The sequence below is a fragment of the Meriones unguiculatus genome, chromosome 21 (genome assembly GCF_030254825.1).
Source record: "Meriones unguiculatus strain TT.TT164.6M chromosome 21, Bangor_MerUng_6.1, whole genome shotgun sequence".
NCBI classification, from domain to species: Eukaryota; Metazoa; Chordata; class Mammalia; order Rodentia; family Muridae; genus Meriones; species Meriones unguiculatus.
This window is the reverse complement of record NC_083368.1, coordinates 28,291,058-28,313,592: the sequence shown is the minus strand read 5'-3', so window position 1 is coordinate 28,313,592 and position 22,535 is coordinate 28,291,058. Positions and strand designations below refer to the sequence as shown.

Below are 22,535 nucleotides of genomic sequence, written 5' to 3'. Positions count from 1 at the left end.
GTTTGACAATAGTGGGAGAAAATAGAACTAATGTACAATATATTTCCTCATTTACTAGACATAGTTTGACTAATGAAAAATATATCTTTCTAAGTATACTTTCTCAGTTACCACAATCAATAGTGATGCCTGAAATAAAACTTTTACGTTCTAAGATTTAAATTAGTTTTAGCTGTTCTTTCCAGAAAGCTGAAAAATAAGAAGAAAACTCAGATTTGTAAAGAAATTGTTTGCTGTTGTATAAATGAAAGAATCCAGACTTTCCCAAGCCCATGCTGTCACTGCCTCCCAATTCTAGAAGGTTCAAGTCAGGGTAAAATTGATGCTACAGGGGGTGGCTTTGGTTTCACTAGCACAGTGTGTTAAGAGTATGCATTTGAATCTTGTAGTTGTAATGGTGAATCACCCTCTCTGGGCTTCTGAGCCAAATGTCACCTTCATCTGTTTGCACCAGAGTTGTGCAGGCTGTACTGGGTAGAGAGGGTTTTGTCATTTCTTTTGGATGAGCCTAACATAGCTTTTGAATGCACTCTTTGTTCCCAAATCCCTAAGACACAATGGGCATTCATCAACAATGACTTGTTTCTTCTTAGAGTATCAAAAACAATTGAGATAAGCAATGTTTAGAATCTGATCTGCACTTCTAATATACAAGTGATCTCCAGCTCTCTTTTTAAAAATGGGTTTCAGTGCTGTTTTGCTCGACAGGATCATTGCCTAGGTCACAAACACCTGTGCAGAAGTCAAACTACTACGCATTACCCACGCTTCACTCATCAAATTACTTTCTGCTTTTGATTACTAAATTTTCTTTTCATGAAATGATCCACTTGTTAACTCTTCCCTACATATGATTTTCTGTACTCTGTGACAATCACTTAAATCTGCTTGTATCCATTCTGATCCCTCAACCCACTTCATATTTCACATTTCTGAGAATGTTACATCATTATTTCAAATGAATGAATGAATGACCACCTTCCTTTCCCAGGCGCTTAAATGGTTTCTTATTGCTTTCAGTATAAAGCACATACACTGCCGCCCACTCTTCTGTGTTCCCGTCTTTAAGCTTCTCTCCTTCCACATGATACGGATCCTGCCTATCCGTTCCTTTGAATACAACTTGATTTCATGTCCTTTTTATGGCATCAACTCTTATGTATTCAGTTGTAACGAGTGTGTGTGTGTGTGTGTCATGCATGTTCACCTGTACATGTAGAAGCCGGAGATGAACATCTCACGCCTTTTCCACTTGCTTTTCACTTTATTATGAAGCAGAGTCTCTCCCTGAGGCAGGAGCTCACTAATTTAGCTAGATGGTGGTCCCCGAGCATCAGGCATCTGCTTTGCTCTCAAAGTTCTGGGATTACAGATGTGTGTTTCCGTGTCCAGCTTTTTAGGCTGGTGCTGGGGACTTGAACATAGATGTCGATGGTTGCCAAGCAAGCAGTACATTAAAACACCTCTCTAGTCTCCAGTTCTCGTTTTTGATGGGAGTCCATTTTCTGTGGCATTAAACTCTCCAAGCATTGCATTTCCTTCTCTCTCTCTCTCTCATTCTCTCTCTCTCTCTCTCGACATGTGTTTCATTTGTAACTGTATATTCTTTGAGATATTTGATGAATCACCGTGTTTCCCTCTAGGTAAAAAGCTTCTCACAGTCAGAATGTTATATAGCTTATTGTTATTCTAAAGTTAAGACACTATAAACAACCTCTTATAAAAATCTTTTGATTTATCATACTTTTTCATGTGCTCCCAATACTACTTGCTCAATCTCATCTTCAGGGAGCCATACCACATATAATCCAGTCAAACTTAAAAAATATTTATTGACTTTCCTTTGATCTGTATTTCCCTCGTGGTATTTCATTTATTTGTCAGCCTTTGGAAAAAAAAAAAAAAACACTCAGTGCATGAACAGTTGTCCCTAATTCCTGAAATCCAGCTTTCTCATCAGCCTTCCAGTTAGTTTTCTATGACCCTACTCTATGTAACTTCCAGGGACTTTCATGATGACAAACACCTTGATCCCATCAAATTTCTCACCTAATTTGTCCCATATTAACCCCAGTACAGCTTTTCTTTTTCTGAAAAAGGAAGTTCTTTTCTTTGTCTTCATGCTACTTGTCAATTTAGGCTTGCCATTTATCTCACTGACTACTAGTTATTAATGCTTAATAGATACCTGCCAAGTGTATTACCTTATATATATTTATATTTATTGTTATATTGGATCTGAGTAACATTGCAAGGCACATAGTACCTTTAATTTACCTAGTAAATTAAAACATTAGTTGTCTATATTGTCTTTTAAAAATTATGTGAGGCCTCGAATCTCTTACATTTTCCTTGTTTATATTTTTAGCCCAAGTTATCTTGTTCATAAAGTGATCTGTTAATATATAATTAATGTTATATCATTAAATTTGGAATTGCTAGTTAAAAGCTATGGCTAATTAACAAATAAAATTATTTTCATATTTATTGATAATATTAGATATAACTCTACTGGCTTATTTCACTTTATGGAAGAGTTATAATAGTCACTTTACTAGCTATGGTGATTTCTTACTTTATTTGACTTATTAATTACTTCATGTTTTTGATGCCATTAAAAAATACATCTTGTAATTTTCAGAAAAACATTGACAAGCAAACTTATTTTACTATGAAAATCTAGATAGTTCCCTTCCATGTTTCCAGTAGTATTTGAATGCAAACTTTTTAAAAGTCATTTCAAAATACTTCATTTTCATAATGATACATTTTTTCTAACCTTAAGGAAAGAACATGAGAAAACTTTTTCTGAGTCTAGATGATGATGAATATCTTCTTTTTTTTTTTTTAATGCAGTTTATTCAGGAACCTTGAACAATCATCTGACCCTGGGGAAAGCCAGCCCACAGCTTAAATAGCCTCTGGGTAGCCAACCCCAGCGTGCCATGTGGGCAATGCAGATAGGTCCACATACATGGAAGCAAGCCAGATCCTCAGCCTTAGCCAAATGTGGAATTGTTCATGACAGAGAGCACTCACCATCCGGAAGGTGGAAGGCAGAAACCAGCTCCATCTTTAAGGCACAGCATTCCGCAGCTCTCTACAGTTCCCCCTTTTTGTTTTAGACGCATCAGGCAAGAGTAGAGGTCTGATCTCTGATATTAGAAATAAATTGGGACTTTGTACTGATGTTCATTTAGGTGTCATCCACCCAAAGATGAATATCTTCTTAATTATGTTGTGCTTATAATTAGCAAGTTAGTTCTACACATACCATACTTTCTATAATTATTCTCAAGTTGACCATGAACTCTTTGAGGTCATACTTTTGGTTACCAGCACAGACTACAAGTCTGACCCACAAATATATGAAAAGAATAAGCATTTCTGGAAGAACAGCTATATGTGCCAAAGTATACTGAGTTAAACAGAAGAATTTTACATGTCACGAGCTATTAAGGACTCCATTCCTTTGTGGTCACCATCTGTCAGTAGTGTGGAACTTTTAGGCCTCCCTCCATTCATGATTTCAGGGAATCCCGAAGTCCATTCCTAAATAGATAGTTCTCACCTTTTTTTGAACTAGTAGATAAAGAGCAATGGTGGAATTTACACTTCTTTTCTAATTTGAGTATGAATAGTTTTAATATTGCAAATAGAAGCCTATGATTTTTTTTTTGTCATTCTATCCTAATTATTTACAATAGTGTCAGGCTTGACATATGAGCTCAATTTATCCCCCTGGAACAGGAGAATAACAGAATAGATGAAAATCAACAAGGTACATTTAATATTAATTAGTTAACTGAAATGGTATGCCCACACATAACATTTCCCTATTTGGTTAAGTCAGAAATCTATGCTTTTATTTTTACTATAAAAATTAATAAGTAGAAGTGTTGAAATTTATCAGTAAATGCTCATATTTGCTGTAGCTGCATAGCCCAGTTAATGCTCAAAGATAGATAAAATTTATAGTAAGTGCTTTTATAATCAAGTCAATGCAGGCGCATGTGCTACAGCTTTCATTGATGGGTGAGTTTTGATTTTATCATCAGGCTTTTTGACGTCAATAAGGATCTTTGAGACTGTTTAAAACCAATTTATCTCCATAAAGCTTCTAAAACATTCTTTCTCTTCTCTCTCTCTCTCTTCATTTTGCTGGAAGACTATTTAGTTCCTTTACCCTGTCTGTTTGTTTGGGGAATTGGGGCTTTCCAGTGAGCACTTGTGGTGTCAAGTACTATCTCTAAATACCGAGTATATGTTACAAATAAGCAAAGATTCTCAGTCCGTGAGAAATCTTCTCCTTGGATACACAGAAAAACAAAGTTTGGCTAAACTGCACAATTAATTCATGATCACTTCTGAATGGAGAGAAAGGGCTGCTTTAGGCTGTTCTATTCACCTCCTAGGGACTTACGATCAGTTTCAAGAAGGGGAATTACTATTCTTTCAAAGTTGCCTCTCCTGATTTGTATTCCTGTAATTACCTCCTCAGAACCTCGTCCTTTTTGATTTGTAAGCTCGGTTTAATAAATCAATTAAAGGCTTAGCGACATGTAAATGTACTTGTTGGGATAGCTGGATGAAGATTCCTTTTTTTTCATAAATAACTTCATCTATGCATCAATTTTGTTTTTTTACAATACTACTACTACTAATAATAATAAAATTCAAAACTTCTCCCCTTACCTAATATATAAATAATTTTTAATTGCTTTAATTATTTTTCATTTTTTCCTCAGGAAAATATAGAAAACATTTGCTGTAGTAAGACACTGTTTAAAAACAAACAAACTATATTGTCTTTTAAAAATTATGTGAGGCCTCGGATCTCTTACATTTTCCTTGTTTATATTTTTAGCCAAACAAACAAACAAACAAACAACATTTTCATATGATAGACAAATATTAGAGCTCAAAAGAAAATCGTAAGTAAAAAATAAAGAAACCAGGCACTAAAAAGGGTTCTTTTAGATCACCTGACTCCCATGCTACTGAAATTGGAAAATGTTTGAATCAAATTAAAACATAGACAGTTAATTATGTTTTCAATAACACCAATCAAATTCTAAGCTATTTTTTTAATTAATTAATTTTTTATTAATTACAGTTTATTCCATTTGTATCCCAGCTGTAGCACCCTCCCTCCCTCCGTCCCTCCCTCCCTCCCTCATCTCCTCCCATGTTCATCTCTAAGTCTACTGCTAGAGGAGGTCCTCCTCCCCTTCCAACTGACCCTAGTCTATCAGGTCTAATCTGGACTGGTTGCATTGTCTTCTTCTGTGGCCTGGTAAGGCTGCTCTCCCCTCAAAGGCTGCTCTTTGAGGTGATCAAAGAGCCATCCACTGAGTTTATGTCAGAGACAGTCCATGTTCCCTTTACTAGGGTACCCACTTGGACACGGAGCTGCCATGGGCTACATCTATGCAGAGGTTCTAGGTAATCTCCATGCGTGGTCCTTAGTTGGAGTATCAGTCTTAGAAAAGACCCCTGTGCCCAGATTTTTTGTTTCTGTTGCTTGCCTTGTGGAACTCCTGTCCCCTCCAGGTCTTCCTATCTCCCCCTCCTTTCACAAGATTCCTTGCACTCTGCCCAAAGTTTGACTATGAGTCTCAGCATCTGCTTTGATACACTGCTGGGTAGAGTCTTTCAGAGGTCCTCTGTGGTAGGCTCCTCTCCTGTTCCCTGTTTTCTCCCTCTTCTGATGTCCATCCACTTGCCTTTCTGAATGAGGACTGAACATCTTACCCAGGATCCTTCTTCTTGCTTAGCTCTCATTAGGTGTACAGATTTTAGTATGTTTATCCTATATTATATGTCTACTATTCACTTATAAGTGAGTATATACCCTGTGTGTCTTTCTGCTTCTGGGATTCATCATGCAGGAAGATCTTTTCTAGTTCCCACTATTTGCCTGCAAATTTCATGATTTCCTTGTTTTTAATTGCTGAGTAAAATTCCAATGTGTAGATGTACCACAATTTATGCATCCATTCCTCAACTGAGGGACATCCAGCTTCTGGCTATTACAAATAAAGTTGCTACGAACATGATTGAGGAAGTGTCCTTTTTGTGTACTTGAGCATATTTTGGATCTATGCCTAGGAGTGGTATGGCTGGATCTTGAAGAAGCACTATTCTTAATTGTCTGAAAAAGTGCCAGATTGATTTCCAAGTGGTTGTACAAGTTTACACTCCCACTAGCAATGGAGGAGGGTTCCCCTTTCTCCACATCCTCTCCAGCATGTGTTGTTACTTAAGTTCTAAGCAAATTTTTTAAAACTCAGGATCACTATATCTTTTAGCTGTTTTTCATTTTTAATCAAGGAATAAGATCATTATTCTAATTGTTTGCCCATTTTACATTCTAGGGTTGAGATGCTTTCACAGAAAGGGATGGCACATTCAGCCAGTCAAGTTCACAAGCTCTGGCCTCAAGCGGTTGGTCTAGATCAACATGTGCTTTCGTTTCTGCCTCTGTAAAATGGACGGAATGATAACATCTACAGCTCGGAGTTAATTGTGAGGATTAAATGAGCCTGTGGAGTTAGAATAGCAATGTGTGCAAACACACCTACTCTAAGCACTTGATAAAAGTTATTGTTTACGATGTTTTTCTCGTGGTCCTAAGAGCACCGTATAAAACATGTATGTGAAAACACTCATTTACTTTTAGAACTATTGAGACAGACTTGGCACTAAGCGGAACACCTTGGGGTGTTATTAGTTGGCATTAGCATGGTGAAATGTGATTTACGAATTCATTTCCATGAAAATTTATGAAATGTACTTTTGTCCTTAAAAAAACTGAACAGGAGGAAATATGACTGGAATCGGACAATTTTTTTTTTTGGAACATTCACTCAACTTCTTAGTTTTTATAGTTACTTCTCTCTAGCTCTCATTCTTCATACCTCAGTGTTTAAAGTGAAATAGACAGATAGAATGTCAGCAGAGTTGCAGCTGAAGAATCAACAAACATCTCTGACTGTTATTAGTAACCTGAATAGTCGGATAGCAATTTAAATTTAAATTTACATCTGGCAATCACTTTATTTTACTGTATAACGGCTACTGATTCAATCTTGCGATGCTGAATTCTTTTTTATTGACAAGGTTTACTTATAGGAATTGCATGGCAAGAAGAAATACCAAAGTTCAATAGCACAATGTTAAAGAGAAGTAAAATGAGCCCCAGAATGATTTAATTAACCATTACTGTGTTTATTCAATAAATATGTATCGATTTTCTGCTATGTAGTACTAGCTCTTCTGGGAGAAAGAGATGCACCTGTGAATAAGCAGTCGCATTACAGTGGTGAGATAAATTATAGCTGAGCGTGAAGAAAGGGACGCAGGGAGATTGAAGTGTGCAATCCAGGAAGGACTAACCTACTACAGTTTGGGAGGACAGGATGGGTACAGAACTAAGAGAGCCTGACGGAGGGACAGGAGGGAGTCAGTGGAAGGTTACAACCCTGTGGGGAGGGGGTGTCGAGGAACAAGGAAGACAGCAATGCAAGTGGTTGTAGAATGCAACAGGCAGGGTGAGGGAAAAAGAACCCGATACCATGACGTAGCCGTAAATAATGTTATGAATATCCTAAGGGCAATGAAAACTCTTTGGAGAGTTTTCAGCAGGGAGTAACATCTTGACTTGTATTTTTAGAAGGCTTGCTTTCTTTTGTTTATTTTATTTTATTTTGCTATAGTCAGGAAGTTGATGACAAAGAGGCTCATATGCCTGAGAGTGGCTCTTTTCAGAGCCCCGAGGAAAGACTAAGGTGACTGTCTATATTGAGTTTAGGTGCTGACGTTACATCTGTGTGCTGCAGCCATTGGCCTTCATCTTACACACATCTTTCTTTGACATACTTCCTGATGGATTTCTTTTTTTTTTTAAATAGCCTCCCTTTTTCTTTATTAAACAAGAGAATTGATACAGCATGCTCTTTTCTATTGCTGAAAGGGCACATGATTAGCTTAATTGTTTTGGCTGGTGTTTCTCACTCAACAGCTAATTCCTACCTACGAGGCACTATTCATCTTTATGTCTTTTAGATTCATTTCATGCTTCCTATTCCCATTGCCACTGCCCTAGTTTGGGCCATCATTACCTCTCACCTGGAGGGTTGCCATAACCTGCCAGCGCATCTCCCTGCCTCCCAAACCTTTATTTCCTCATATTTATCTTCATAGTGCGCTTTCAGATTTCCTTGCTCAAGTGCCTTTAGTGGTTCCTCTCTGCCTACAGGAAAAATCTTACCCACTGTTTCAGTTTGTATGAGAGCCTTACCTTCTACATTGACCCTTCACATGCCCTATCCGTTAGCGAAAACAAAACATGCAAGGAAATCCCAAGCATTTGCCATCTACACATAGGCCCAGAGTAGCCCCTTCTTAAGATCGGAACAAGTTTTCAGGGTCCAGGATCTACATGCAAAATTTCCATGATGCCTTCCCTAGTTATGTTAAAAAGAAGTCTCATGACCCTCTTGCCCTCACAGCATAGATATTCAACCTTCCTATTACCATACTTGCATTTGCATGTGTTGCTATTCTCCTGTGAGACTTCGTGTTCCTTGGACATGCATAGCGAGGTACTCTTCTCTCTGACTTCAATGCATCACCTAATGCCTTGAAAGTAGCAGACACTTAAGGATGTTCTCCACTGGATTGATGTCACTTTTTCATGACATTTTAAAATATTCATATGAAGTTATTTTGTTTGAGATGCAAAATGCCTTCAGGAAGATAGTATAATTTGTGGATTGAAATTAAAAATGTAACAATTCTTATTTTTAAAGTACAACACATGAAGGGCAGAAATTACATTAATATTTCAGCATGGAATGTGCATACTGATTAAATTTAAAAATTAAAAATAGAATTTATTCACTCATGAAATATTTATTAAATATTGCTGTATGTTCCAATTATTATTTTAGATTTACTTATATAAAAGGTTATAAGATGTCTCTGCCTTCTTGGAGATGATTCTGATCAGGAAGATAAAATCTTCTTAAGTTTCTAGTTTCTGATTTACATAAGCCTTGATAGAGCAATCTCCATATAAAATGTCTTTAAAAATTGGACACAATTACAATTTTGTATCATAATTTTAGAGTACTTTTAAAATATGTGTATGAGTGTTTTTATGTATACGTGTGTCTAGTCACTCAGAGGTCAGAAGAAGACATCGGATCCTTGGAACTGGAGTTATGGGTGGTTGTAAACCATCATATGGGTGCTGGGAACTAAATTCTGGTCCTCTATAAGAGCAGGAAGTGCTCTCGTCCGTGGAGTTGTCTATCTAGCCCTCACTTCTTATTTTCTTAAAGAAATTAAAAAGAACTTTTAGGGGTTGGTAAGTCCTGGAAAGTAGTAAAATGGATGGATACCCTTGATACATAAAGTATGGATGTGTGAGACTATGGCACCAGACCCTGTAATCTGTATACTATACATGTGTTAATACTAAAAATTATAATGATATGTTTTTCTAAAAAAAAAAAAACCCTTGAATTTTTTTTTTTAACTTTAACATGTAGTACTAAACACAGATGTTCAATAAGCATTTGTTGCAAAACTAGTACCTTTCCTGGTCTCCTCAGCAAAGCAGGAAAAATATCTAAGGAAGTAATTGTAATGTCTTTTATTGTGTCCTAAGAAGAGAACATTATGAAATGCTTTTGAGGATCAAAAACCCACAGGAATTATAACAGTGGCTAATGCTGTTTCCAGTCTGGGAAATACAGAGGAGATAAAAAGCACCAGCTACATAGCTGGTATAGTAGAGGCTCAGGAATAAAGAGGTAATGATACATCAGCTAGGTCCTCATGCTTAAGAGTTTTCCTGAAGAAATGTGTGAGTACTTCCTGTAGACTGAATGTAAATGAAAGGAACTGAGCCCATAAGTAAGGCCTGGATGGACACTAAGACCCCAAGAATGGGAATCATGTGACCTGGACTGCTGAAGGAGCAAGGATTGAGGAGCTGTGATCAGACAAAAGAAAACGGTGCCAGGAGACCTTAGGTACTGAACCCTCAGCAGTGGAAAAGAATTTTCATCATGCTTGTGTGCTTGACCTTAAAAATATAGTGTCACAGAATGTGTGAAGACTGGCAGGTAAGAACTGCCCCCCATGCCCCCCTACCCATACTCCGTCTACCCCTTCTTTATCTCTATCCCATACTCTATCATCTTCTTCCGATCCCAGTTTTGCAGAAGTCAGAGCCTGAGTCAGTAACAGCTACCAAGAAGCACTGATGATGACCCCTGAGAGCACATAAGCTTTCTTTTCTAGATTTGAATGCAAACATGACAGCTCCTGCTGCCAGGAAGAAAATATTTACCTGTAGTGTTCAAAGTTTCAATCATCCTATTGGTCTAGGCATACTATTTTTTTTTTAAATGAAGACTGTTTAGTAGGTAAAGTTTCCCATTATTTTATTCCTCAAGTATATTTTACCAAATTAATTTTAAATAAGAAGGAAGAAATAAAACTAGACTTGCTTATTATTCTGTCGAATACTCTATGCCTGCCAAAACAGAATTTATTATTTGGGCCTGTATAAGACTGTTAGATGTTTTGGATAAAACTTTGATAAGACAGATGAAAACATCATAGACTTTGATGACTGTGAAATTAGATTTAACTATAGGTTTGTAGAAAGGAGGAGGAAAAATACATTCAAAATGAAGTTGTGACTACACTGATATACAAAGCCTATCTTGGGTGAAAACAGAAAGCAGATGTTGGTATTGAGAAAGATCGCAAGGAAGTTATTTTTAAGTGATGATTTTCCATTTAGTTGTTTGAAAATCTAGGAATGGAAGAGAAACACCAGCTATTTATCAAGATACTCCCATTGGAGGATGCTTTTGTGAATTGAACCCGGGGCTTCTTGCTAGGCAAGAATTCTGTATCACTAAGTGTCTTGGTATGAATTCACCACCCCCCATGAGGGCATAGCAGCCTTGTCAGGCCACAGAGGACAATGCAGCCAATCCTGATGAGACCTGATAAGCTAGGGTCAGACGGAAGGGGAGGAGATGAGGGAGGAAGGGTGGGATTAGGAGGGAATGAAGGAGGGGGCTTTAGCTGGGATACAAAGTGAATAAACTATAATTAATACAAAAAATAAAATTTTAATTAAAAAATAGCCCTCATAGGCTCATAGAGAATGGCAGTATTAGGAGGTGAGGCCTTGTTGGGATTGGGAAATATGAAGGAAAGAAATGGTTAGGGATGGTGATGGGGCTTTTGCCTTTAGGTATACAAAGCTTGATGTATAGGGAGGCTCCTATTAAGATTACCTTAACCATAAAGAAAAAAGGTCAAGAAAGCCAGGCTCTGCAGGAGCCACAGTGTACATTATAGTAGGTAAACACTGTGATGTCTGAGAGTCTTGGACTTTAAAAATGTCTGAAAGCATGGAGGTCTGACTTTCTCTGTTGCCCCATTTATGAATTTGAGTGTAGGCTGAGTTATGAAGACTCCCTGAGACCAGAACCTAGTGGCCCAGTCTGAGGCCCCTCCACCCTCTGCAGCCCATCCATCATTCTCCCTTCAGCATTTTTCCCATGTGGTTCTCAGTGCTGCTAAGGAAGCTATCATTGTGAGCTCTGCCAACCTCAGCTAAGCAACCATTCACTTGAATGCAGTAGAAGCTGAGTGGAAAATGTTAAGTTGCCAAATGAGGTTCTAGACACTCTTGCTGCCCTGAAAATCTGGAGGAGGTGGGGAATTGGACAAAACAATGTTTTACCATGTCCTTTAGATTACAAAAATATAGCCATAAAGACAACTTCAGTTTGAAGTGCATAGAAGCAAGTCAGGTTTCTGATCTATTTAAAAAAAAAAAAGGAAGGAAGGAAGGAAGAAAGAAAGAAAGAAAATAAATGTTTTCACTAATGAATTGTTTAAAGTGTCTGTGTTTTTTTTTCTTTTATATAATAACTCAGCATTATAGTAAAAATTGCAGAGTGAAGGGAGAGGTTTTTCTAATGTAAAACCTTTATAAAAAAAGATGATGCCTTGTAAGTGTTTATATATTTTATAAAGATTTGCTACAGGTAACAGAATAAATGCCTTTGTAATGAGAATAGATTTCTGGACAGTCAGCCTACACATATAACTCATTGAAACTGCTTTATTAGTTGAGCTTAATTAATAAATGCTCAGCTTGCAGAATTTAGACAACTGGTTAATCCAATTATACTAGAATGATGTGGTGAATCATTTGGTACAAGCAGTTCACAGAACATTCTCTGTAGGACCATCATTCCATGCTAAATTGATTTGTACTGAATATTTGAGTACCTCCAAAATTCATATGCTAAATCTTTAGCCCTCATTGCGATGGTTTCTACAGATGAGGTCTTTGGGAGATAGACTTGAATGAGGCCTATACTATACCTGAGTTCTTGTTGACAGGACTAGTGTCTTAATAAGAACAGAGTTCTTTCTTCCTCCTCTTGTGTGGACACAGCAAAATAGCATCCTACCTGAAAAGAAGATGTACAGCAAATCTGCTGGTAAATTGACCTTGGACACCTCAGCGTCCAGAATTGTTTGCCACTGCAGTGCTTTAATATGGTGTCCTAAGCAGACTAATTGAGGAATGCTTCTCAAACTTGCATTTTTCTCATGAATAATCTGAAGCTCAGCCAATATGTAGATTCTTTAACTCAAGTTCCAACTGTATTTGATTACACTAGTCTGGGCTGTGTCTGGCCAACAGTCTTCATGTCTAAGTGATCCTGATGTTGGCTTTTGCGGGCCATTCTTTGTTAAGTGTTATTTGCTGAAGAGGTGATTGTCAAAGTCAGGGTATTGTCTTGTGTGATAGGACAGAGGCTGGTCCTGGCATTCTGTCTCTTCCTCCCGAGCACTCCAAGTCCTTTCATCTGAGGCACCACCAGTTTCCTTTCCACACCACACAGCAAGGCATAAGTTAGGATCTTAGAAGAAACATGGGGAAGGTGCATGCTGTATGCCACTTAATCTTTTTCTTGGAAAGCTTCATTTGTTCAAGTGATGGTATTGTCTCACATTAGTAAAAGCTGAGCATTTATGAAGCCAGATCCACAGAACGCAAAACTCCATATTCCTGAAACATCCCTACCAAACTGGTGAAGTTAGTTTTCTGGAAAACAACCCTGACGATTCAGTCTTTTGTAGACTATGTACACTAGATAGCTTTGGAGGTGTATGTTTTCGTACTTTTTGAATGTGATGCTACAGCTTAAAAATTGGAGAATTTCATGAACCAAGGCAGATGTCAGGAGAGATAGTTTGAGATAGTAGAGCTTTAAATATTCCTTAAGTGTTTTTCCAAAGGACAGGCCTTGGTCATTAGACAAATGTGTCTGAGTCTCACATTGTGTCTTATCAGTGCTGAAGTGAGGTGTGGGCCTGCCCATCACTATTCCCAAACATGACAGAAATCACTGGGATTAAGGAATCAGCAAATAGAGGGTCTCTGCTTTTGCAGAAAAAAAAATGTGTTTCAAAATAGAAACAGTTAATTATATTCTTCAGATCTCATTTTCTCCTTGAGGCAGATACAAATTCCAACTGTTTCTGACCTTGTACTGCCATCTCTCAAATTGGCATGTATTTTGACATATTTTTGAAAGCAGTTTCCACTATGTTGTATTCACTAACACATGGTTTCTTGAAACTGCTAAGTAAAATACAAAATATTACTAATAATTTATCTGCTCTCTATTATTAACAATCGAAAAAAACCAGCTTCCTCCAGATGGAGGGACAGATCTGGGATATCCATTCTTTTTCCTTCTTTCCTTCCTCCTCCCTTCCTTCTTATTTCCTTCTAATCTTCTTTCTTTCTGTTTATAAAAATATCTTAGCACAAATCTGAGAAACATCTTTGGGTAAGACTCATACTTCAAGCCTTTAGTGTGTGACAATAGGTATAAATCTATGCAAGCAAGAGAACTGGTTTCTGGTTTGTGAGAAAGCACTCCTCTCAAAGAATTTGAGTTTTATAGGGCAGTCTCACAGATTGATCAGGCTACTTATATTTCTTAATCTTAGTGTGCTAAAACATGAGAATCTCTGAATTCTTTCATTTGCAGGCTGCTAGATAGATTACAGACAAATGCTCCAGTACATAAAAATACTGAGATTATGTGAAGATGAACTGTTACTATTCCAGTCTGGCAAAGACATTTCAAAGTTTTGCTAGTCTACAGAACACCTTTTCCAGGTTGCTTACCTGGAAATAATTAGGTTGTAAGAGAAGACTGACAGGAACATTTAGTCTTTACTGAGCAGAAAAGCCTCCTGGTTCTTTCAGAGATGGTATTTTTGTCACTGTATTTCTGTGAGATGGTGATTTTCATTGAACTCAGATCCAGGAAATTTATTTCTTTCATATTTTCAGAGCTGGTATTTTTTCAGCTTGTTAACACATCTATCATCTTCCTAGAGAGTTCCAATTCTCTGATTTTTCTTATATATACTTAATTATCATTAATGTTTCAGTCTATTTCTTTCACCATATTTTCCTGTTTTGGGGAAGGGTTCTGTTTAGGGGTAGATGATGCCTTGGCCTGTAGGACCTTTCCTGAGTCCCATTCATTGCTCTTTGTTTTACATCCTTTGGAAGCATGTCCCTTCATTTGATCTCAAAAAAGACTTATGAATGAAAAGAAGCACAACAAGGAAACATAATCTGGGTGGGAATATATTTTACAATATAATTGACAAAGTTTATCATGGGGTTAGAATAGATTTGGATTTTTGTTTGGGACCTGGGTGAATGCCTGTTTCTGACAGGAGTAACATTTCTTCTGTTAAAAGGGCTCCCAGTATCTTCTTGATTCATTTTCTAAGGAAAATCATTTTGAGGGTACTCACCACTATGGGATGAATGTCACTGTTTAAACATCTTAGGACTTCTTGTAACTATAAACCAGACGATCCTTGCTATGTTAAGGTAAACTTATTCCAACAGGGCAACAGGTCAATAAGTATCTATTATTAGGACATGCCATTAGTTTTGTCTTCATACAGAATATAGCACAGTATTTCTATAGAGCATTTGTGTGTGTGAGAGAGAGAGACAGAGAATGTCTATATGTATGCATGTCTTAAATCCAAATTAAAATGTTAAATGAAGGAGGCCAGTGTCTTCATTTGGTTAATAATTTTGACAGCTCTATTTTAACTCTTTTGTTTGTAAGTATGTGTGCACACATATGTGCTGGTGTTAATTTAGTTGTGTGTGTGTACACATGTATGGATACATGTGTGGAGGTGAGAGATCTATGTCTGGTGTCTTCCTTAAAGTTTTCACAGCTCTACGTTTTGAAATAGTCTATCGCTGAATACTGACCTTCCCCTTTGGCTACACTGGCTGGCCAGAAAGTGTGTGGGATCCTCCTGTCTCTGCCTTCTCAGCTCTGGGATTTCAGGTGCGTGCTGTCATAGCTGGCTCTTGTGTGACTACTGGGGGTGGGCCTCAGGTCCTTGTGTTTGAATGAAAGTGCTCTTCTGGACCAAAAAATCTCCTTAACTCCTTATTCGTTTCTAATCAAGAATTTCTAATTCAGTTTTTGAGCAGCTTCAACTGCGTATATGCTTAGAAAGTTTCTGTTCATATTTTGTCACTTTTGTGTCCTCACTACATACCCTAAATCATATTTTGTTCATAACAGCTGCTAGTAAATACTTTTTCACCGGTTGTTTTGCTAAGAGCCGACTTTTCTGGCTGTGTTCTTTCTTTTAAGAGAGTTTCATCAAAACTACCCCATATATTTTAAAACTTATCACTGGTATAGATATTCTTATAGTCTTAGAGTTCCTGTGCTGTATATATTAGCTATAAGTTTTTGAAAACTGTGCATCAGGGTTTTGAAAATTATTATACGTTTGGTGACTATTATGCTTGCCCAAATGACTCTTTTGGTAACAAAAAAAGGAATGATAATAAATGTACACTCTGACAAGAAACTCAACTGGGGGGCTGCTTATACTTTTTCTGGAGCTATCATCTACATATGTGGCTTTGTTGGGAAACATGGTATCTCGGTATAGACTCGGTGTACATTATACCTGAAAATTTTCTAAGTGTATCTGTACCCTTAAAATACGGTGTGCAGCTTTGCAATTGTATAGCAGGACTGCTGGTTTGATAAGAAAATACAGTCTATGCAGAGTGTCACTCCTTAGAATGCCTCTCTGGTGCCAGGGTGAAATCACAAATACATTAATGGCCTACTTTTCCTATACCAAGAAAATTGATTTTTCCCTTTGTTTCTAAGGAAAATCATTTTGAGGGTACTCACCACTATGGGATGAATGGCACTGTACAAACCTCTTAGGACTTCAGAAGGGAGTATTCTGACTTAAAAATTGCTTTGCTCCATGCAGCCCATCTCACTGCCCTTAAAAATAGAGTTAGTTTTGCAGTGACCCTTCTCCCTATTGTTTCTGAGTGGATGTTTCTGTGTGCAGTCTCATGGCCAATAAGGTGTGAGGATAGCAGCACACTCTGCTTTTGGCTGCTGATCCACCTCACTCAGAGACAGCCATCTTCTATATTTGCAAAGCGTACCTCAGAGGCACTTCCTACTCATTCGCTCCTCTACTGTCTAGTAAAATCTTGCATTTCAGTGCCTGGGGACTGGGAGAAACAGTTGAGTGGGAGAGTGAGGCTACCAAGAAATTTGCTAAAGAATCTTAGAGAAGCCAACACACGGATGCCTTGGGACCAGATTTTAAGTGGACAAAATAAAATCCTGTCCCCCCCCCACTCCCCGGTGGCTATTTCAGGCTTCTTATTTTTAAAGTAATCTTCCCATATGGTTCTTCCATATAAGCCTAAATATACTTTATGTTGGTATATGCATGATGTGAGCTTACTTTTCATGATAACAGAGCACTGAATAATATGTTCTTAATTCTGGATGTTTTAGTTTGTATCAGTATGAAGTGGCCACTAGAAACAGAACTAACAGAACTTCTGTGCTGTGCTCACACACAACTATCTTAGGTACACTATGACATTCTCAGCACATTCTATTAATCATGGAAACCACTTTCCTTTTGGTAGTGGAATTTACATGACAACAGCTTCTGGAGCTCATTGGAGCATCAGAAGAGCATGTCACAAAACTCCCCTGTAGTGTGAGTGGTGACAGCAAATTTTCAATGAAAATATTTCATAAATGTGCAACCACTCAGAACTTTACATGGAAAGGATCATTTGGATATTCACATAGGTCACTAATGTTAGGGAAGACAATTTCTTATCTCTGACATTAATCAGATAAAGGATGAGGACATAGAGTCACACACATGCATGTAAATAGCCTAAAACACATACTATTGGACAAAGATGTGGATTTGGCACTGTGTGCTCTCTTATGTTGCCATGAATTTTACAAGTCCTGTATAAATATCAGATGATGACCTTAAATAATACAAGAGAATGGAATAGCCTGAAGGAGTAAAAGATAAGGAGTTAAGGATAAGGATAAATCAGAATCGTGGAAGAATTCGTTTGAATATCACAAAATTCTTAATAGAACCATTACAGTATGAAATAGTGTTTCAAAAACTCTGGAAGAAGTCATTACATGAGCCATTTAGAAAGACACTGGATGAGAGCACTCCAGACTACACTGATGCTGTGGGGACCCAGCTTACATTAGGGGAGGCAGGAGGACGCTCTAATGGCGGTGTGTGGTCTCAGTTACTACGATTGTACTCATTTTGTGTGCTTAGTCTGGGTAAATAATCTTCTATCATTTTACTCTGCTTCTTGAGAGCAATTTGAACAAATTCATCTAATGCAGAATTGGATACATTTAGCAGAGTCTCAAAAGAAGTGGGAATGAACAATCAACTCAGCATAAAACAGCCAAGGGAGACAACTGTGTGTAAGCATCAACCCCTGTTTGGAATTGGCTCTGGGAAAGACAAATAATCCCCTACTGCTCTGTCTATATTCTACCCCGTAGAAATGTAACCTGCCCTCCTCTACTGTCCAAAGAAATTAGGTATTTCCCCCCCCCTTTTTTTTAATGGGTTCTTGAGATGATGTTGAGTACAGAAAACAAATCAAAACATTTCATTCCTAGGCTACATCTTGATACCTGCTACCATAAAGGCTCTTGGCTCATTTGGGGACTCATGCTTACGAGAATGGACAGAAAGAAGGGATCATTTAATTTGAAAATAAAGTTAGTGCCCACAGATGAGGAGACTATTCTCAGGGAAGTTGTAAGTTATTATTGTTATGACTCTTATAAAACTAGAGAATCCTAGATTAACGGTGTGTTTCCTATTGATCACCTGTCATGAGGTGGAGAAATGAAACAGATGACCTTTGGATGGCCTAGATCTTTCATTCAACAGAGATATTGGTTATAACAGAAAAAGATCACTCTTTTTTGTGTGTGTTAATTTTGCATTTGTTGAGCTTACCAATTTTTAATTTCAACGACATAAAATAAGAGAAGTGTTGTTGATATTAGGCAATCTTGAAATAAATAGCAAGGTTTCCACTGCCCCCAATATGTATACTAGCACCTTTCAAATACAGCTGTCATACATACATGAGTAAGTCACATCACAACTATATCTATATATATTATTTATAATAACTGTAATCTTTCCATCTGTAATCAGTAGACTAAGACATAATTGAGAAACACTATACACTTTAAATCAGTAGATTTATCCTTTGTGCACTGACAAAGGTGTTTTTTTAATGAATTAACTTTCATATTTTATGGTAAGGGTTTAGCTTACTGAAACAGATGTCCTCAGCATTTTGAGGCATGAGTGAGGTTGGACTTAATAATACAAAGTTTTCTTGTCATATTATTGTAGGCCTTATAAACACAGATCAGTTTTCTTTGTTTTATGTGTGCTAGAATGTATTTCAGAATTTCTTCTTTTGCCGTTTTGCATCATGATCACCCAAAGTACCACTTAGCCTGTAAACCAAAAGAGCTCAGGGCATGTCCATTCAAAACATCTATGTACTTTTGATAGGCATTTAGAACCGGAAGGTGTGGACAGCTCAAACCTACAGGTGTGGGGAATCTTCGCAAACTAAGCCATTACTGTTACAAAGTTAAAATGCCTCTTAATTAAGGTCTGCTGCACATTAGCTTTTAGATTGTCAAGTTATACTGGACTACTTTTAGAAAAAAAAAAAAAACAGGCAAATAGAAGTACAGAATACTAACAGCTGATCAGATAAACCAGATGTCTTTCCTGGATATCTTTGGTAGATTGTTATCCACAACATCTAGTGTAATGGAAATGTGGATATTTTGGGAAATGCCTTTTATACATATAACAGAGTTCAACTAGCATCCCGAAGTTATGATCAGATAAACCAGAGCTAATTTAGATATTGAGACAGGTAAATGAGTATTTCCAAAGTGATGATCTCTCTCCCCACCCTGAAACAAAGTTGCTAAAAAAGCAGTCCTGGGAACCAGGAACCCAAATCCAAGCAAAGAAACTCTTAAGTAACCGACTCCTAAGGTGCTTAAACACTAAACTCATAAAAATCTTAACTTTCATTGTGCCAAAAGATTACATTGGGTATATATACATTCAGTGTATCTATAGCACATGCATTACTGTTTAAAGAAGAGTAGAACTACTTTATAAGTAAATTAGTTGACTCTGTGGCCACACATCTTGAGAAAGGTGGAGTTTCATTTGCCTCCACAATTTGCAGCACTCTGTTTTGAGAGCAGGCGTTCAATCCTTAAAACAGTTCTCTGAAAGTATTGCACCTTTAAGAGACCCTTACATGTTTGTTACTTCCCGGGAAAACTAGAAGGAGATCTAAGAGCAATTCCTAAGAAATCAGTTTATTGGATATATTACCTAGCCTATTTTTGGAACGCGGATCTCCCGCCCTCTCCGAGTTATCTCACTGACAGATAAGAAAATGGAACAGGATCCAGGGGGAGATAGGCTTTGAGTCTGGCTCTTGAATTTCTTCTTGGCTCAAGTCAAAAAGGAGCAAAGGGCAGCGAATTAGGTCTGATTTCCAAGCATGTTTGCCGGTGGTGGGTGAACCTCTGTCTGCCTCTGGCTGCGGAGCTTTTTCTGGCAGCACCCGGGGGTCCTGCTGGCCGCTACCCACCTTGCCTGGCAACCTCCACACCCACATGGAACTACCAGCGTATCAGCCACACATCACAGGGTTCCTCTGCACAAAGCCTTATAACCCACCCCCACCCCCCAAGCAAAGGAATCTTGAGCCCAGCTCTGGGCTGGATGGAGGCAGTTGGCGAACGAGACCTGTCTCTCTAATTAGTCCCTGTACCTCTCACTCCCTGGCCGCAAATCTCTGCTCTGAAACCGGCCTCTTCCTGGAGGGACAGTAGCGCGCGCACACACAAACTCTATCTCACGCACACCCACATCGCTCCTGTGACCCACGTTTTCCACCCCTGGCACATATGTAGAGACCGGTCCGTGCTCTGCCTCAACTTTCCTCGCTTTGCCTGCCCCACGCGGCACCCAAGCTCCTGCGCCCTCGCTGGGCACCCTCCGGAGGGACACGTCCCTCTCGGGGTTGCTTACCTAGCGCCGTCAACTCCTGGCAGGAACAGAGGCTGACCGCGGTGGTAGTGGCAGCGGTGAGCCTGCACCCAGGCTTCGGCTCATGGTTGGTCCTCTTCATCCGACACAAAAGAGGGAGCTTGCCGCCTTTGTCCTTTCTAAATCCAAGGGAGAACTTATTTTGTCCCTGAAATGGCCAACTTGTGCGCGAAGCTTCCTGTCACAGTGCCCCCTGCCCCCGCCCCCGCCCGGCTGCGCGCTGGACCACTGCCCAGTGGCCCAGCATCCAGGCCTCCGAGTCAAGGAGGAGTGGGAAAAGGGAGGGCTAGAGGAGAAGAGCAGGAGGAGGTTGGGAAGAAGGGGACCCAGTGGTCTTCAGCAGAAGGGAGGGGATCTTCAGAGCTCAGTCGCCCTCCTGCTCTTTACAGCCAAACCCACTTCCTAGGCTCAGAGGCAACTTTCCTTCACCTTGGCCAGGCTGAAACAGTCGCATCTAATTGGGACTCAAGCAGAGAGGCACGGACCTTCTGACATCCTCTCCTCATTCTCTTTCTCCTTTCCTCTCTCCTCCTTTCCCTCCCCCTTCTTCCCTCCGTTTATAGGGGTGTATCTGCAGAGTCTTTAGTGAGCTACTGTACCTAGACCCGAGCTTTACGATACAGAAAGCCCGGCGGGGCTGCTGGCTTCTCTGCCCTAAGGTTTGCAGCCCTTAGGCAATGCATGCGAAGGTCGGTGAATTTCGGAGCAGTGGCGTGAAGGGGCGTGGGGAGGTAGAGAGGGAGGTGGCTCCAACTTTGAAGATCTGCTAAGGCTGCTGGCACGCGAGTGGGCAGGGACCGACAGTCATTCCTAGTAAGAAGTCTCCCGCGGTCCCTGTGTGAAGGGTTGACCACACTTGGAGGAGACAGCGAAAGACAGAGCAGTGCGAGCGAGCGAACCCGGGAGGACCCGTACGCAAGCTCTGCCCCACACGCGGTTCAACTGCACATTGAGAGCCCCTGGGGAGGCCTGTGCAGCACCATCTCTGGGTCAGCAGGGAGGGAGACGCTCCTGTTTCCTAGCAACGCTCATCAATCTTCTCGGGATAGCTCCCTCTGAAGAAATTCGATTGGACAGCCCCTTGAGAGAAACCACGCCCCTTCAAGAATGCTGGGCTGCTGCTTTTTCGCATTCTCCCAAATTTCTTAGGCAGAAAAAGATTCTAGGGAAGTGCTGAGATAATGTCTTTTTTTTTTTTTTTTTTTTTTTTTTCCTTATCCTCCGGCACAACCACACTGGCCCCTTGGAGCTACCCGTTTCCATTACCAAACTAATCTTTCTCTCGTCCTACTTCCAGGTTAGCAGGGTCTTCACAGAACCTTTTCTTTCCTTTTAAAATTAAATAAATAAATACCTTAAATCGGTGACGTAGGCACAAAGGAGGAAAAAAAAAAGCACACAGAAATAGCTTCAATAGACTGCAAGCTACAGATAGCATCCTAAAGGAAAAAAAAACTCCAGCTTTCTATGCTCTGATTAGAAATGCATTGTATTCAATTTCAAAACTGAAATTTCATTAATTTTTCCACCCCGATGTACTAACTTTATATTAACCAAGGACTGAGTTATATGAAGCCAGACACAATTAAAGAGAATGCTTTAAACGCTACATTATCCTTTAATATTTCATGCTAAACTGTTCAGCAGCTATTTTCTTTTGTAACCCAGCTATTCTACAGAATGCTATAAACTACAGAAATGCTTTACCGCCGGTTCTTTTAGGATGGTGATATTTAAAAGACACACATGCTTATTACAGCTATTGTGTGTGCCGCTAAATCTAAAAACTTGGATGTATTAAAAAATGTTTCTGTATAGTAGTGTTTGAAGTACTTATTCTAGCCACACTTACTTCTGAAATTCAGTAGAATCGTCAGAAAGAAAGCAAAATAACTTTCCCTTAGTGATCTGCTATA

The 22,535-nt window shown here is 38.9% G+C and overlaps 1 protein-coding gene across 1 annotated transcript in view; it reads right to left on the bottom strand.

Moving 5' to 3' along the window:
• The window catches only part of Grm3 (glutamate metabotropic receptor 3), a 215,017-nt gene extending 193,468 nt beyond the window's left edge, over positions 1-21,549 (bottom strand). The window contains exon 1 of the mRNA XM_060373976.1: positions 20,602-21,549. The gene's annotated coding sequence lies outside the window, so the exon portion shown is untranslated. The remainder of the gene's footprint in view (positions 1-20,601) is intronic.
• Positions 21,550-22,535: the final 986 nt, after the last annotated feature.